Raw genomic sequence first — 17172 nt, 5'->3', positions numbered from 1 at the left:
GAATATGTATTTAGTGAACATTCCGCAAAGCATGAAACATACAGTCCAGCAGACGGTGTAAAGCAACCTAAATAAATAAATAAAAAGTGCTGAAAACCCAAGCACTAATGAGGGCAACTCTTTCTTTCAGAGCGGCAGTGTATCCAAGTCATTAAGGACCTGGACTTGAAACCACAAGGTCAGAGCCTGACCCTGGCTCATTATGTAACTCTCAGCAAGTCACTTAGTGTAACCTGCCTGTTCTACATTTTCTGAGTGCTGGCAGCTCTCTTTGTTGTACTGCTCACCTCAAGTCCTTCTGGACAGTGTTTAGCATGAATTTATCATGTAACGTGCAGATTGAACAATTAGTGAAGTTTAAGAGAAATCTGCAGAACATTTTTATTCTTGCTCTGTATGTTTTACCTCAGCAATTTAACATCCGTTTTTTTTATCTTATTGTAATAAACATATGTAGTCTTAAACAAAATATTATTCAAGACAAGTGTTGTATTATTACCTCAGTGCTGAGGGGTGGGCAGAGGTGCTACTCAAATAATTTAAATGCCCTGGAGCTTCTTATTCATTCCTACACTGTACAGTTAAACTCTACAAGCTGGACAAAATATTGGTTCAATCAACTTTTCCTTTCTCCAAGAACATTTCGTTTTGAGATGCAATATGTTTTGAGAAAGCTGCACTTTGCAAATTGATGCTTTTCAGTTGTCAAACAGAATACAATAGTAATAGTGTGTGTTGGATTTTTTTGATCTTACCTCTGAAATGAGTAACCAGCTGCTTCTCTGTGCAAAAGTAGTCAAAAGTAATGCCAAGCTGCCAAGAAGGTGGCACAGGTGCTATAATACACTATGTCAAATTTGTTAAGAAGTGTTCCTTTCTGTTGCAGTTCCATGTTTTGTGTTTGATATTGTTCATAATCAGCTATTCAATATTCATTCCTGTACAAATTGCAAAGTTGATGAAAAACAGCTTCACTGAAGGATAATTAAATTTGTAAATATATGCCTAATTTGTCAATGTGCTGTTGAGGAACTCTTCCCAAATACTGTTAGGGTAATTGGACCCTTTGAATTACCATGGCAGGTGTGTTTTATGTGTGTGCATGAATGTGATTGAAGCCTCATTCAGGTGACATTTGATAATGCACTCTAATGGATGTATTTTGTCATTTTTTTAAAAACTATTACAGTATTCTCATTGTTTCTAGTGGTACAAGATGGTTCCTTCATTACAACATTACAGTAGAGTAGCCATGTGATATGAAGTATGTAACCAATGTTGTGCACAGCTCACAAAATGGTGAAAGGGGGTGCAGGCCACAAATAGACATCACCCCAGTCAACCAGACAACAATTTCTAGAGATACAGGCCCAGAATGGGGCACTTCCTTTAAATGTGCAAAAATACATTCCAATGTTCCAAATACACCTGTATCACCTTAATGCACTGAGATGAAAAGGCAAATGATGAATCTTTATAAAGGAAAAAAAAAAACTAAGTAAATAACAAAAAGAGAATGAAAAATGGGGAAAAGGTGTAAGGGAAGAAATGACTGAATGAATTTGTAAAGTACTTGAAACTGTGTCCACATGTTTAGGTCATTTTATAACATTTTATCCCACCACAGCATTATAGAGATGAGATGAGATTTTATTTTGTTTCTCTGATAATAATTTATATATAAGATGCCCTATTCCAGCAGTTCTGAAACTTTCGTATTTCGCACCCCCCCCCCCCCCTTTCTATCTGGAATATTTCTGCGCCCCCTGCATAATATAAGATAGATGAGAATAACCCATGATGCAACTAACAAAGGTATGATACTCATGCGGTGTCGCGGTATCCTATCATTTTTACTTCCATAAGATTTGCATGTGTTTGGCTAACTTCGATGAAATATTTGCAACTAGCCAACCCGCGGCGTACCATACGCCGCATAATCAGGCCGCTTTTTTAATGATTTTTAAGCACAGGGAGAAAATTAACATTTGAAAAATCGGAAATGTAATAAATCACCAAGAAAAGTAATATTTCATGTGCCCACCCCCAACTCGTCACCTGAGTCATTTTCCTCTTTGCACAGTCCATATGCACGTGTGAGTCACGCAGACTTTTCATTGTTGTTTGCGGTTTTGGCTGCTTTTCTATATATAATCCACCAAGTCATCCGACCATGGTAGTACCTAGGGGGGGCGTACAAAGGGCAGGGACATAATCAGTGCGAGTGTATGAGCCGCTAGCCATGTTTTTGAAAGTTTGGCCCTGTGCCTTATTAATTGTCATCGCAAAGGCAAGTCTAACAGGAAATTGTCTTCGTCTTAAAGTAAAAGGCAAATTATCTGCGACAAACTGTTTTACACGCTGCATACTAACTCGCGGCGTAGTATACGCCGCATAATCACGCTGCTTTTTAAATGTTTTTTAAGCAGAGGGAAAAAAATGAACATTTGCAAAATCCGTAACGCTGCTTTCAGTAAGTACAATGCACACGCGTTTAATTTGTCAGCCACTTTTTGCCAGCCGTCTTTTCTGGTTTGGGCCGCTTTTACAGTGTTACCGCTTGTGTATATTAAATCTTGAAATCCTTTGAGTAACTAATTAATTAACACCCACCCACCCAGCTTGTGTGAAAAAAATGCGCCCGTTCTTTCATCATTTTGTTGCAGCCTATCAAAGACTTGCTGATCATGTTTTGTAGACTCAATATATATTGGCTTTTCACTCGGCGCGAGGGCGCGCATTCATCTCGGATTATTACATCCTGCTAGACTAATCTGCTACACGGCTGCGTTTGAAAAACCGACTTATCCCGGATGAGTTTCAACGGCATTAATGATTAGGAATGTGGTTGGAACAAAACCGTGCAGCCACAGGGGTTCACCAGGACCGAGTTTGGCAAACACTGCTGAACAGAGACGAAACCGACTCAGGTGAGGAGTGGGGGCGGGCAAAGTAGTTGCAGCTATTGATTATTCAGTGTTGTTTGCCTGGGTGTCTGATCTGCGTTGACTGACATGGCTGTTTTCTGCATATCCCATGGTTGTCTTCCGGCAGTGTAAATGCCTCGAGAGACAGGGCGTCCTTGTGTGGTGAGTTGTTGCAGTTTGTGACCACGTCGACGACATTATCCCAATGTTGGCAAACAAAGCCAACAGCCATGTTGCGAAGTTTGAGAGCAACAGTTTCGTCAATGACATTTTTACATCCAGCTAGTGTGCTAGACTAATGTGCTACACGTCTGCGTTTGAAAAAACGACTTATCCCAGATGAGTTTCACTGGCATTAATGATTAGGAATCTGGTTGGAACAAAACCCTGCATCCACAGGGGTTGACCAGGACCGAGTTTGGGAAACACTGCTGAACACAGACAAAACCGACTCAGGTGAGGAGTTGGAGCGGGCAAAGTGGTTGCAGCTATTGATTATTCAGTGTTGTTTGCCTGGGTGTCTGATCTGCTCAACGGGATCATAAATAAAAGGAAAACAATGTGAAGGCAATGTCACAGGTGATCCTGTGGTATAGCGGGTCCACAGCTCCCCTTCAAAAGCCCATTTTTAAATAAATAATCATCGCACTCACAGTGTAGCGAGGGGCGTGGAAGTGTGGCTGAAACGGTTTTCGGGTGAACTCGTGCTGCGGGCATTTCTCCCCTGTGCAGTGTGTGAGGAGAGAGAGAGAAAGCCGGTACGTTAGAGTGAGCGAGAGCAGGCTCAAAGGCAATGTATTTCTGTGGTACAGCGGGTCCATAGCTCCCCTTCAAAAGGCTATTTTTAATCAGGCGACTGACAGTAGTGGAGTCAGGCACAGAGAGCGTCTCGACTGTTGCAGGGCCTGAAGCAGGTGAGACGCTAATGAAAAAGAGGCACAGGGCTTATTGGTTTTTAAAGACTGCTTCCTTCATTGTGTTTTAACTTCAGTTTTAAAGGATTGCGCGACTCTCTCTTGCGCTGCCTGTGTGTGCCTCTGTCTCTCTGTGGCGCTGCTTCTGTGTCTGTGTGTGCCTCTGTCTCTCTCTGGCGCTGCCTCTGTGTGTGTGCGCGTCTCTCTCTCTTGCGCTGCCTGTGTGTGCCTCTGTCTCTCTCTGGCGTTGCCTCTGTGTGTGTGTGTGCGGTTCTCTCTGTCGCGCTGCATATGTGTGCCTCTGTCTCTCTCTGGCGCTGCCTGTGTCTGCGCACAGCTCTCTCTCTCTCTCGCACTGCCTGTGTGTGCCTCTGTCTCTCTCTGGCGCTGCCTCTGTGTGTGTGTGTGGCTCTGTCTCTCTGGCGCTGCCTCTGTGTGTGCCTCTGTCTCTCTGGCGCTGCCTGTGTGTGCGCGTCTCTCTCTCTTGCGCTGCCTGTGTGTGCCTCTGTCTCTCTCTGGCGTTGCCTCTATATGTGTGTGCGTGGCTCTCTCTCTCGCGCTGCATATGTGTGCCTCTGTCTCTCTCTGGCGCTGCCTGTGTGTGCCTCTGTCTCTCTCTGGCGCTGCCTGTGTGTGCCTCTGTCTCTCTCTGGCGCTGCCTCTGTGTGTGTGTGCGGCTCTGTCTCTCTGGCGCTGCCTCTGTGTGTGCCTCTGTCTCTCTGGCGCTGCCTGTGTGTGCGCGGCTGCCTCTGTGTGAACCAAGGTTCCACTGAGGTTGACTAATGAAAAGTCAACGTGGCTCAGAGCTGCAAGTGGACTGTGGCACAGACAAACAGAAATGACGGCATGTTTTTCGAGGCATCGCGTCCAAATTGGTGGGCGTGGCTTTGTGATTTTTTTCGTCGTATCCAATGGTCGAGTTGGTGGGCGTGGCTCCTTCCTGCGTGCGCCATTGGCGTCTTACTTGTCGGCGGTTTAGTGAATCCACGCCCCTTCCGGCGTGCTTTCCATGGGTGGCTACTTGTCTCCCGGCTTAGTGAATTATATATATAGATTTATTTTTTTTAAAGTGCTTTAATAACTGTTAAAATGCCTTGTGTGGTTTTTGGTAGTAATTCTAATCCCAAAAACAAAGTATAAATTATTTATTCTTATTTAATTTTTTTTTTTATGTAAAGAAACGAATAAATATGTTTTAATTTTTAAAAATATCGTAAATGAGGACACCAATGAAGTCAATCTGCGCGACACAAACGTATTTTCATCCGTCCATCCTCTTCCGCTTATCCGAGGTCGGGTCACGGGGGCAGCAGCTTGAGCAGAGATGCCCAGACTTCCCTCTCTCCAGTATTTTCATCCGACAAATATTATACCACTGTTAGTTGTATCATGAAAATAACCCAATACGCAGTAAATTATTTAACTCAATTTGGCAATATTGGCTACGCTGCCAATGTGGTGCAGTCGCACCGCATTATCACCTGATCTACTGTTACCTGAATGTTCGCGACAGATACCGATACGTCTCGAACTTTAAAGCAGGCACATATTAGTCATTAGATCTATGCCTTAGAAATGTTTTATTTTAATTTTAGTTATAATGCATTTGTTGTGATTATATGATAGCAAATTTAAATTTGAAATAAAAATTTTAAAAATTAATTTTGATGTCTTGTTCATTTATTTGACGCCCCCCTTGTAGAGGAGGGGGCGCCCCACAGTTTGAGAACCGCTGTCCTATTCAATAAACCAAATGTTTTTTTAAGGCTATTGCCAGGACTGTCCAGTCATTCAGATGAGTGATTGAGGCAGACGTGAAAGAAATATGGAAGAGAACAAAAGATAAACAAAGGGAATTGTAAGAAGAAAGCTAAGATCAAACACTAAAACCAGGGATTTACAAGTACTGTATATACTTTATGTAAAACAGAATTCATAAGCACCATTTTGTGTTTGTTTAGAATCATTTCTGTGCAAAATTAATTATGTATGTATGAATGTGTGCAAAATTATGTCTGTACTTGATTTATTTTTATATAGTTTTGGAGACATAATAATGACATTATTTTCTTTGCTATTTTTATTGTGTTACAACCTTATTGTTCATTAATTTTTGTGTGTACCAGTCTGTTTGTGGTTGTGGCAATAATGCTCATTGTTGGTCATGTGATACTGATTTGTCATGGCACATGCCACCATCATGGTATCAATTGAAAGATTTTGATGTGCTTAGCAAGGTGCTAAACTTTAATTATTAAAGGAAAGCTCAATAAAACACTACTAAATAATATTCTAACAAAATATTTTAGAGATTTTGAACTTTGTATTTGTTTGACTTATTTCTTTCTTTTTCACTTAACTTTGGCATTCTGGTTAAAACATTTGCCCTAGTAGTGACCTTTGCGATGCTTGACTTTTATCAAGATAAAACCTTTAACACACTCTTGATCAAAATCAGAATAAGTCCGTAGATTTTTTTTAGTTTTTGAAAAGTGCTTATTAAACCAAAGTCTTTACTTATAAACAAAGTTCACATGCCAAATGATTTGTGTTCCAGTTTTAAATAGTCGATAGCCATGATGTTATACACTGCTATTCCAATGGCTAGTAAAATGCAGCATCACAGTAACAAAATGTTGATGACCATCGAAAAACAGTAAACAAATGGTAATCCTCTTTAATAAAATCCCTGTGTGCGTCCAGGTGTCTGTTTGTGTGTGTCTTCTGGTGAAGTGCGCATGCGCGGGGCACGGTGCGATGCGTGATATTACTGTCAGAGAAAGTTACAGGCGTTTTACTCATATGCAAGCAATAAAAACCTGGACATTGACACAAATACCTGTAGATGAACATACACAGGCTATGTCCGCAATAGAAATAAAATCCTGCAGTACTTCTTTATATTCCTTGCTCTGTACCTCAGTAAATACAAGTTATCACCAATATACTAACAACCCAAATGTACTTCATTCACACAGAATATGGAACCAATGTAGGAAGCACTTCAAGATAGAGAAGCTTTTATCGGTGGCACACCTGCCTGATAACCACCTTCTTCCACCCTCTCAAACTTACACAGTTTTTAATGTCTGGAAAACATTTGGGATTAAATCACTTAGAAATCTGTACATAGACAATGTCTATGCATCCTATCAACAATTACATTCCAAATTTAACTTTCCAGCAACACATTTCCATCACTACTTCTCAATTAGAAACTTTACTAAACAAAACCTGCCCAATTTCCCTCACCTCCCACCTACTTCTATTCCAAAAAAAATATTGATCAGTCTTGAGGACTCAGACAGCATTTCTGTAATAAATAAAACATTTTAAAGGCCTTCCCTTTTCAAAAATCCCAGAGTACATTGGGAAAAGGATCTCTTATTCAACATTTCAAAAAAGGAGTGGAAGGTAGCAATGCACAGAATTTACTCGAGCTCCATATGCGCAAAGCATGCAATTATTCAGCTTAAAATCTTTTATCGAGCACATCTGTCTCTTGAAATTGTGCAAAATGTTTCCAGGGCAAGATCCAACATGTGAACGCTGCAATTAAGTTCCAGCTTCATTGGGCCACATGTTTTGGGCGTGTAGCAAATCCAAATGCAAAATTTTTAAATGCCTATCAGACAGCCTTGGTGTCACAAACCCTCCTAACCCATTAACAGCTGTGTTTGTTGGACTCCCAGATGGGCTTAAAGTGGAGAAAGACAAACAAACTGTAACTGCCTTTATTTCACTATTAGCATGTAGACTTTTCTTGCTCAACTCAAAGAATCCTAGTCCACCTCTTTTAAGTCAGTGGATAACTGATGTTATATACTATTTGAAATTGGAAAAAATCAAATTCTCACTTAGAGGATCTGTGCAAAACCTTTTTAAAACCTGGCAGGATCTAATCAATACTGTTTTAGAATAAGCATTTAAATTGAGGAAGCGGATTCTCTTCCCTTTTTTATTCTGTTTATTTTTATTTATTTGCTTATTTTTCCTACTATTAAAGTTTTACTCTGTTGGCCTAGCTCTCTTTTTCATGGGGGAGGGTTGATTTGTTTCAAATCTAGTTTTGTAAAACTTGACTTGCTTGTATTGAATGTTATTTGATTTTAATAAATTCAATAAAATGTTTAACTTGACTTGACTTGATGAAAGAAATTGATTGTTATATGAGAAGTGGTATAGATGATTTATTGGACATTAGCATTTTAACCAGCATTTACAAATGGGGCAACATTTAAATAACACATAATTACTTGCTTTCTTACCAAAAATCATTATAGAAATTACATCAGTTAACAAAATGAAATAAAAACCAACAACCATAAACATGTTAGACACAGCATTTCTAAACAGCCAGGTGCAAATGTCACTAAATAAAGTCTGTAGACTGCAGAATTTCTTCTGTTGTATACAAGAAAAAATGTGGACTGGCACCCCTTATAAAAATTCTCCTTGGATAAGTGCAAACGAAAAAATCATCTCTCTGCAGCTCTTCATCAGGGCCTGATATACTAAAACCAAACAGCACCTATCCTCATGGATCTAGTCTAAAGGAGAACAAATTGCAAAGAAACAGCAGAAAGATTCTGGAAGTATTGTGTGTTTCATTACTCAATAAAAAGGAACAATAGTGTATCAAATCCATTAAAGTTTACCTCAATGCAACAGTTTTTATTAATATCAATACATAAAAGCAGCTTTTCTTTTGGGTGAACTTGATCATAAGTGACGCTCTCTCAGTTCTGTTTATTTCTCATTACACATCCTCTTTAATAAAATCCCTGTGTGCGTCCAGGTGTCCGTGTGTGTGTGTCTTCTGGTGAAGTGCGCATGCACGGGGCACAGTGCGATGCGCGATATTACTGTCAGAGAAAGTTACAGGCGTTTTACGGAAATACAAACCGGTATTACTGTGATAGGAAATTAAAGGTACACAATACAGTGACGCATATTACAGCCACATACAAGCTAGTATTACTGTCAGAGAAAATTAAAGGCATATTAACGACGTGCACGCCTGTATTACCGCCTGAGAAAATTAAAGGTATATTACGGATGTACAAGCCAGTGGACATACAAGACAGTATTACTGTCACAGAAAAATTAAAGACACACAATACACGGCGGCAGCCCACGAAGAGCGGTCAGCTCAGCAAGTAAACATCAACAAAAGAAAGGCTGAAAGATAAAGAAAAATACGACCAACAAACAGAATGAGGTCAAGGTCCCTTGCCATTTAATATAGACTGTTCCTACTAATGTTTATGTACTACTGTTCTAGCGCCCGTTATTGTAACGGGCTTAATGACTAGTTCTTAATAATTAGATTGCTTGATTTTTATTGACACTTAACTAACAATATTTTTAACCATTCCATCTCATATCAATAATATTTGTAGATTCTTCACTAAAACAGATATTTTGGCCTATGTCAATCGTGGCCACTTTGCCCTATGAAATGGTGCCACCATCAAGGTGAATTAGGCATTCGCCTAGGGCTCCGATCATAGGGTGGGGAAAGACCCAGCCGCAGGGGTTAGCTACTGAACAGTCAGTTGGTGCACTGATAAGCTTGTCCTAGGGTGCAAAATAACCAAGCACTGGCACTGCTTATGCAAAGTGGGTATTGAATCTGCCAGGGTAAAAATTGGTCATTAACTGCTTGCTTCTAGAGTAGCAGTTACAAAAATCTGAGCTTTACTTGTTGGGTTGTCTTGACTAGTTTGACTTACATGGACTGAAAAAAGATGTCCATTAATGTGAATCAGACTGCACACACTGAGAACCTGGAAGGTACCCACATATCAGCCTTATGTTTGAGATGTGTGTTGACTTGGTAGTATCAGCAGTCTTCCCTCTACCTCATTACACAGAGTGAAAAGGCCTAGTCTTGTCAAAACATTTTCTTACATTCTTGAGTTGTTTGAGATTTTACTAGCATTTCCTGGAGTGCTCAGTTTAATTAAAATTGTGACTGTAGATCACTGCAGATTTTAGCACATTTATTAATATAGCACCATCAGTAGGAGAAAAAGCATGCCATACGTTCAACATGTCAGTGGCAGGTACCTCTGTAAATACATGAGGAAGAAGAGATGCATTCACACAATATGACAGGACTGGCAGGTAGTTTAGATTTAATATTCAAATTTTATTTAAAAAGAAGGCACTAAACTTTAACACCAAAGATGATGTTAAAAATTTGAGAGAGCTTCGTTTTTCATTCTTTATTAAGGGAATGACTGTGCTACATAGAGAAAATAGAATTCTCATCATTTATTACCTTTTGGATTATTTTGTGTGGATCAAAGTGGTCTGAAACATCCACAGAGCACTTTTGTCAAGTATACATCAAACTACACCCATCAGGGGCTCCCTGGTGATTCTTGTGATACTGATGAGCTTAAGTTGTTCCTGCAAGTCCAGCACTCTTCATTTAAATGTGATTAAATAAACCGCTTAAAATTATTAAGTATAAACAGAGAACCATAGCACTAGACCTTGAGATGTTACCATAAGCCTTATATTTAAATTTGTTATGCTGTTGCTCAAATCTGAAGTTATTTTAGTTGGTCAACTTTTATTTTTAATATAGTATCTTAACAGATGTGTTACCTAATGTCCTAAACTGGCTCTACTGGAGTAAGTGTAGGAATGTGCAAGAGTGTGCCTCAAAGTTGACTCAGGGTTTACTTCTGTCTTGCATGCCTGTTTCTTGTATCTGACCCTGAGGATGGAAACTATTGTTTTACTGGTTGGCCCTAAATCCTTATGATCCAATTTTTGTGTTAATATCGATTATGTGCTTGTTAAGCCTGCTCCATTTCTCAGAAATCTTGTTGTAAAATTTTATCTATTACAGGTAGTCCCTAGGTTACAGACATCCGACCTACGACTTACGAATGAGGCCGCAGCTGTGATGCATGCGCCTCATTAGCTGCCGCTCCGTCATCTTTGGCCGGAGGACGGTGCAAGTAGTGGCTGGAGGGGTGCGATTTCACTGCTCGCGCAGTGTAGTGTCCCTGTGTCCTTCGGGCGGCTCCCGGCGGCGGTGGTCCATAGTCACTGGGGCCACAGCTATCGCTCGTGTGCAGGACGGAGGCTTAATGGGGTGGTTCGCAGTCCGCCCACTGCGCCGCCGCAGCTACTGCTCCTGTCACTGGATGCAGGCTGGATGGAGCGTTGTGGGGCATTTCACTGCCTGCCCACTACACACGGCTCCCCCCGAATCGTATTCGGTGGGCGGCTGGTAATGCTGCAAGCGGTGACCTGGTTGTGGCTGAACGGAGGCCATTGAGGATGAACGGGGCGGCAGGGGGTAGCATTGTGGTGTGCTTCGGGTGGCTGCCTGTTGAATGGGGGCGATGGTGGGCGATTCACTACACGCTTTTGGCCGCACCATGTTCGTTCTCGGTGGGCGGACGCACGCTGCAGGCTGCATACTGTAGTGGAGGTGACTGTGTGGTGGGTGGGTGGTGAACCACCCCTCACTACTCCCATTCATTCTCAATAGCAAGCCTGCTTGTACTGTTACGTACATAGCAGAGAAGTTGTCTCTTGTCAGTACACCAGACGTGCTGACGAGAGATGCCTGCCTGCTGTGATAGCGTGTACAGTGCTGTGCAGAAGAGCTCATCTTAACCTTTTGTCTTCACCCTTCAAGAATGTCTCTAAAACACAAATCTGATGCAAGTGCTGGTGATACAGTAAAGAAGAGAAAAACCATCACCATTGGAAATAAAGTAGAAATAATAAAAAGGTCAGAGAGAGGTGAAACCCCATCATTCATTGGCAGAGCACTTGGTTACAGTCGGTCAACAATAGCATTTATTAAAATTATGTACCTGTTCCGACTTACATACAAATTCAACGTAAGTACAAACCTACAGTCCCTATCTTGTACGTAACCCAGGGACTGACTGTACTTAATTTTGAGCCGAATAGCAAGTTCCTCACCAAGACTGCATTTTTTCACCTCTGTAATGTTGCTCATCTTTGCCCATTTCTCACTAGTGATGATGCACAAACTTCCTTCATCATGTCTCATATTGATTACTGTAATTCTATTTATTGGCCTTCCTATTAAGCCTGTACAAAAGCTACAGTATATTCAGACCTCTTCAGCTAGAAGTTTCACCTATATGAAGCATTCTGCTCACATCACCCCAATTCTCTTTCAGCTACATTGGTTACAGGTTCAGTCCTGTATCAAGTTCAAAATCTTGCTTCTCAATTTCAAAGTCCTGCATAATCTTGCTTCTTTTTACCTTAGTGAACTACTGATCTCTTACTCCGCTTCTCACTCTCTCAGTTCTTCCAGCCATAATTTAATTGCTGTACCATGCACCAGACTTGCCTTTTTGGGAGGCAGGCCCTTCAATAACATGGCCCATAAACTTTGGAATTCCTTTCCCCGATCTCTCTGTGACTGCTCTTCCCTCTTCACTTTCAAATCTGATTTCAAGATTTTTCTCTTTAATGAACACTTCTCTGTTTCGTCCACTACCTAGTTTTTTTTTTGTACAATGACCTTGGGATTGTTGAAGGTGCAATATAAATGTAACATTATTATTATCATTATTATTATAGTGAAATACTCAATGGATATTCTGGCAGCACCCATTCTTAGCGTTATCATTGAAAGAAGCAATTCCATCCATCCATCCATCCATCCATCCATCATCCAACCCACTATATCCTAACTACAGGGTCACGGGGGTCTGCTGTAGCCAATCCCAACCAACACAGGGCACAAGGCAGGAAACAAACCCTGGGCAGGGCACCAGTCCACCGCAGGGCACACACACACAAACACCAAGCACACACACTATGGACAATTTAGGATCGCCAATGCACCTAACCTGCATGTCTTTGGACTGTGGGGGGAAACCAGAGCAGACACAGGGAGAACATGCAAACTCCACACAGGGATGACCCGGGAAGCAAACCCAGGTCTCCTTACTCCGAGGCAGCACCGCTGCGCCACCGTGCTGCCAGGAGCAATTCCTGATACAATAAATATTCCGACTCGAGAGTCCCAAAACACAAAAGAATTCCAAAAAATGCTCAAAAAACAATTCCAAAAATCCCCCCCCCCCACCAGCTAGATATTATGGAAAACACAGAATATTTATAAAATAAAAAAATTAATGTCAAAAAAGCTCTGCTACAATGCAAAGCCCTGAAAAGCACAAAAAGCATACAATGCAAGCAAAAATCAATTCCAAAGCAACCATGTTCCAATAAAGAATTCAAAAAATGACCAGAAAACAAAGCAAAACAAAAGTCAGAAATCCAGAAAAATAAAAAAAAAAATCATAAAAGCACAGAAAACACAAGAACACTCACCACTCCCAAGATGAACTGCTAGGAACTGTGGAAAACCCTTGGCTTTACAGAAATCTCGGCCAGGTGCTTCCACCTCTTGGGGGACCACCTACAAAACACAGGACACAGGACGCATTAACAAAGACCTTGATACATAGACAAAATTAAATACAAACAAAGCACTCAAATAAATAAAAATTAATTCAAAAAAATTAATCAAAAATGAACAAAGAAGACATACAACAAAGAGTTGAACCCCAGCCTGGGGGATCCCAGGTCGAAACACAACAGAAATAGTTCATTTATTAGACCATTACTTAAAAAAATCTGAGCTAGTTGCACATACTCTTAATATTTATAGACCCTTTTCAAATTTACCCTTCCTTTCTAAAATACTTCAGATTCAGTCTTACCTTTGTATCCAGCAGGGGGCACATGTTCCCTGGGAAGAGGTTCATTAGTGGTTGCAGTCCATACCAAACCCTTATATATGTATGTATATATATATACAGTATATATATATATATATATATATGTATATATATATATACAGTATATATATATATATATATATATATATATATATATATATATATATATATATATATATATATCTCATTCCCTATTGGTACAGCAGTGATCAAAGAATTAGTAACATTAAAGGAACATTATACTTGCTTCTGTTTAATATTGGTTTAACACTAACAATGATATAATAGTCAAAAGCGTGCTACACTTGACCAAAGTATGATTCACTTGGTGTTTCCTGCAACTGGTGCTTGCCCAGTGTTTGACAGACTGTGGGAAAGCATTGTCCTGGGCACAAGCAGGAACAATGTTTCCCATCCTTCTGTAGGTAAGCACTGGAATTCCATGCAGTTGTTCAATTTTTATATCTTTTCTTTGAACATACAACCTCCTAACATGGGTACAATTGGTTTGTTGACCTACATGATTACCACAGAGGTTGATTGCTTGGGAAATCTGATGAACCTGGCCATAGTATTGATCACGACCAAACATGGCACATCAGCATTTCAGCGCTATGTAACACTTGACTCATCTTATCTCCCTGTCATATTCACCCTGTCATTTAGATTCTCATTGTAAATAAAATTATGTGTAGAATAACCCTTACAGATCATAGTGGCACGCTAAAACCTTTGCATAGAACCTTACACATTACAATTTATTTTCCAGTTTGGCTTCTACACCAGTCATAATATAGAAATTCCGATATCCTCTGATGAAGCAAATTTCAAAGTAATTACATTGTTAGATTTAAGTGTAACAGTTGACACCATTGACTCCTCTATTCTAGTGGATCTTAAACATTTTTTTCTCGTGACCCAATTTTGCGTATTTTGTATCTGCACAATCCACAGTCACTGCAGAGTGCCATCCAGAGGTTCCAACACCCTTAGAGAATCCCCACTTGTCGTCATCCTTTCCTTTTTGAGAGTCACTAGAAATCAACATCCTGCCTTGGGGTGGCAATGTGATATCCTGAAGGCGGTGACCCATCACAAGGCATTCTGCAAACCATTCGCAACCCCTTCCCATTCAGTACTAATGTGATTTACGACTCACTACAACTCATATTCAGACCTCAAGTGACCCAAAATTGGTCAAAACCCATAGTTTAAAAAACACTGATCAATTCTATTACATAGTTTGGAAAATAATATTGGGCTCACAGGCACTCTCCTTGCCTGATTTAGTTATTATTTATCAAATTGATTTCAGTATGTACAGAAAAGTGAGAACAGTATTCCATCATTATACTCAGAAGTTAAATATGGTGTCCCGCAGGGCTCAGTACTTGTACCTTTACTGTTTTCACTTTACATTCTTCCATGGGGAACAATCATTAGAAAACATAACATTAATTTTCACTCTTATGCAGATGACACCCAATTATACGTTTTACATCAAATGACATTTCTATGCTACTGTCCTTAATGAGTTGTGTAGGTGAATTAAAGGAGTGGATAGATGATAACTACTTGTCTCTGAATAAAGAAAACACATAAATGTTATATATTGGGGAGAATGATGTTGGCCGCAACAGCATTCAGTCACATTTTAATTCAGTTGGAATTACAATTAGTATTACTGAATAAGTGTGCAATTTAGGCATTATATTTGATACTAGCATGTCATTTAAAACACAAATTACAAAACTATACAAAACATTTTTTTCCATCTTAAAAATGTTGCAAAAGTAAGATTTTCTTCTAAATATGCAGGATACTGAGAAATTAATTCATGCATTTATTTCTGGTAGGAATGACTACTGCAATGCATTATTCACTGGCTGTTCAAATCCTTCTTTATGTAGCTTTCAGTTAATTTAAAATGCTGCTACAAGAATCAGTACAAGAAATAGAAAGTTTGAACACATAACCCCAGTTCTCAATTCCTTATCCTGGCTTCCAGGCAAGCCTAGGGCTGTTTTTAAAATCCTCCATTTAGCATATGAATCCTTAAAAGGCCAAGGCCCTATTTACCCATATGAACCTATCATTGCTTACAAACCAGTGTGCACATTAAAATCTCAAGATATCAGCCTACTTAGGATGTAATAATAAACTAACAGGGAATAATAAAGTAACAGTGGGAGGTTTAGCTTTTTAGAGACAGGGCCCTGGAGCTTTGGAGTGATCTGCCTGCTAAAATAAGAGATGCACTTTCAGTCTCAGCTTTTAAATCCAAGCTGAAAAATCACTACTTTAGTCTGGCATACCCTGACTAGAGCTGCTGGTTAAGTGTGCCTACTGCATCTCTATTTGGTAGTCATTTTTACAAAAATATATGAAGTACAATATTTATAAACTGTTACTATTTCTCTTCTCAGAATCTTGGTGCCACTGCTCTACTGCCAAGTTGTTCTCCTGCCCATGAAAAAGTTATCACAGATAAAGGAGCATTGGAATCACTGGATGATAAGATTTTTTTCCTGGATTGGATGGTCCAGCATAGACACCACTATAGAATTCTCATTACGGGGTGGGTGGTAAGATGGAGGAATCTCCAGGACTGAGACCGACTATGTCTTTTGACTTTTTCTGACATAACTGACCTTGGAGTTCATGGGGTTTATTTTTGCCAGGGATGCTGATGACTGGAGTTTTTGCTTTCCTCTTCTCTGTTGTCAACTGCCCATTCAATTAATTAATAGGGTTTTCCATTTATGTTAATCAGTTTCTGCTTTGTTTTCTGTGTGTTTAATCAAATCTGTTATCTTCATGTATACTAATTCTGTATTTAGTAATCTGTAAAATCAAAACTTTCATTTTACTGGAGAACGTGTCAAGGCACTCTGCGCCTGCACTCATTTAAGAGTGCTAAACAAAAATAAAAACAACTCAATTGAATGGATGTGAAGGCTCTTCTCTAGTGAGCTTCTCATAAATTTCAAATACCCCCATTCATGCTTGTTGGACCATTTTGCATTTATGGTCAAGGGTAAAGGTAACATCAAGCTCTCTGTGATTACCCGCCTATTCCCCCATAGCTAAACTATTGAATATGAAAATGAAAACACTCAGAAAATAAAATTGTCTCCTCTTAATACCAGAATCAGATCACTGGCTCTTACTGCACTTTCCTCTATAATACAATGTAATGCCTACGACTGGTATTAGATGACAAAACATTTTTGTGCATTTTCAGCTGTTTAGAGATGATAAAACCCTAAGCCACATGGCCTTTGTGATTAAATTTAGTTATCTTGGTCTTTTGACTTACCTGACTCTTTTTGACAGTGCAAAAGCAGTGAACACATGTAAACGATGTAATTCTCCATTTAGAAGAGACACTCAGGAGTGTTGCTCAAAAGCTGAATGAGTCGGCCCTTGCATCTCAAATCAAAATGTTATTTTGTATTTTGCACAGGACTGCAAAGATTTGAGACCCCTTTCTTGGCTTGGTGACTATTTCATGGAAGATTACATTTCTCGTGTATGGCCTCAGGGATTTTCCATCAGTCTTTCTGGTGA

This window comes from Erpetoichthys calabaricus, chromosome 9, assembly GCF_900747795.2.
Source record: "Erpetoichthys calabaricus chromosome 9, fErpCal1.3, whole genome shotgun sequence".
NCBI lineage: Eukaryota > Metazoa > Chordata > Cladistia > Polypteriformes > Polypteridae > Erpetoichthys > Erpetoichthys calabaricus.
The sequence above is the reverse complement of the archived record's forward strand: the minus strand, read 5'-3'. Positions refer to the sequence as shown.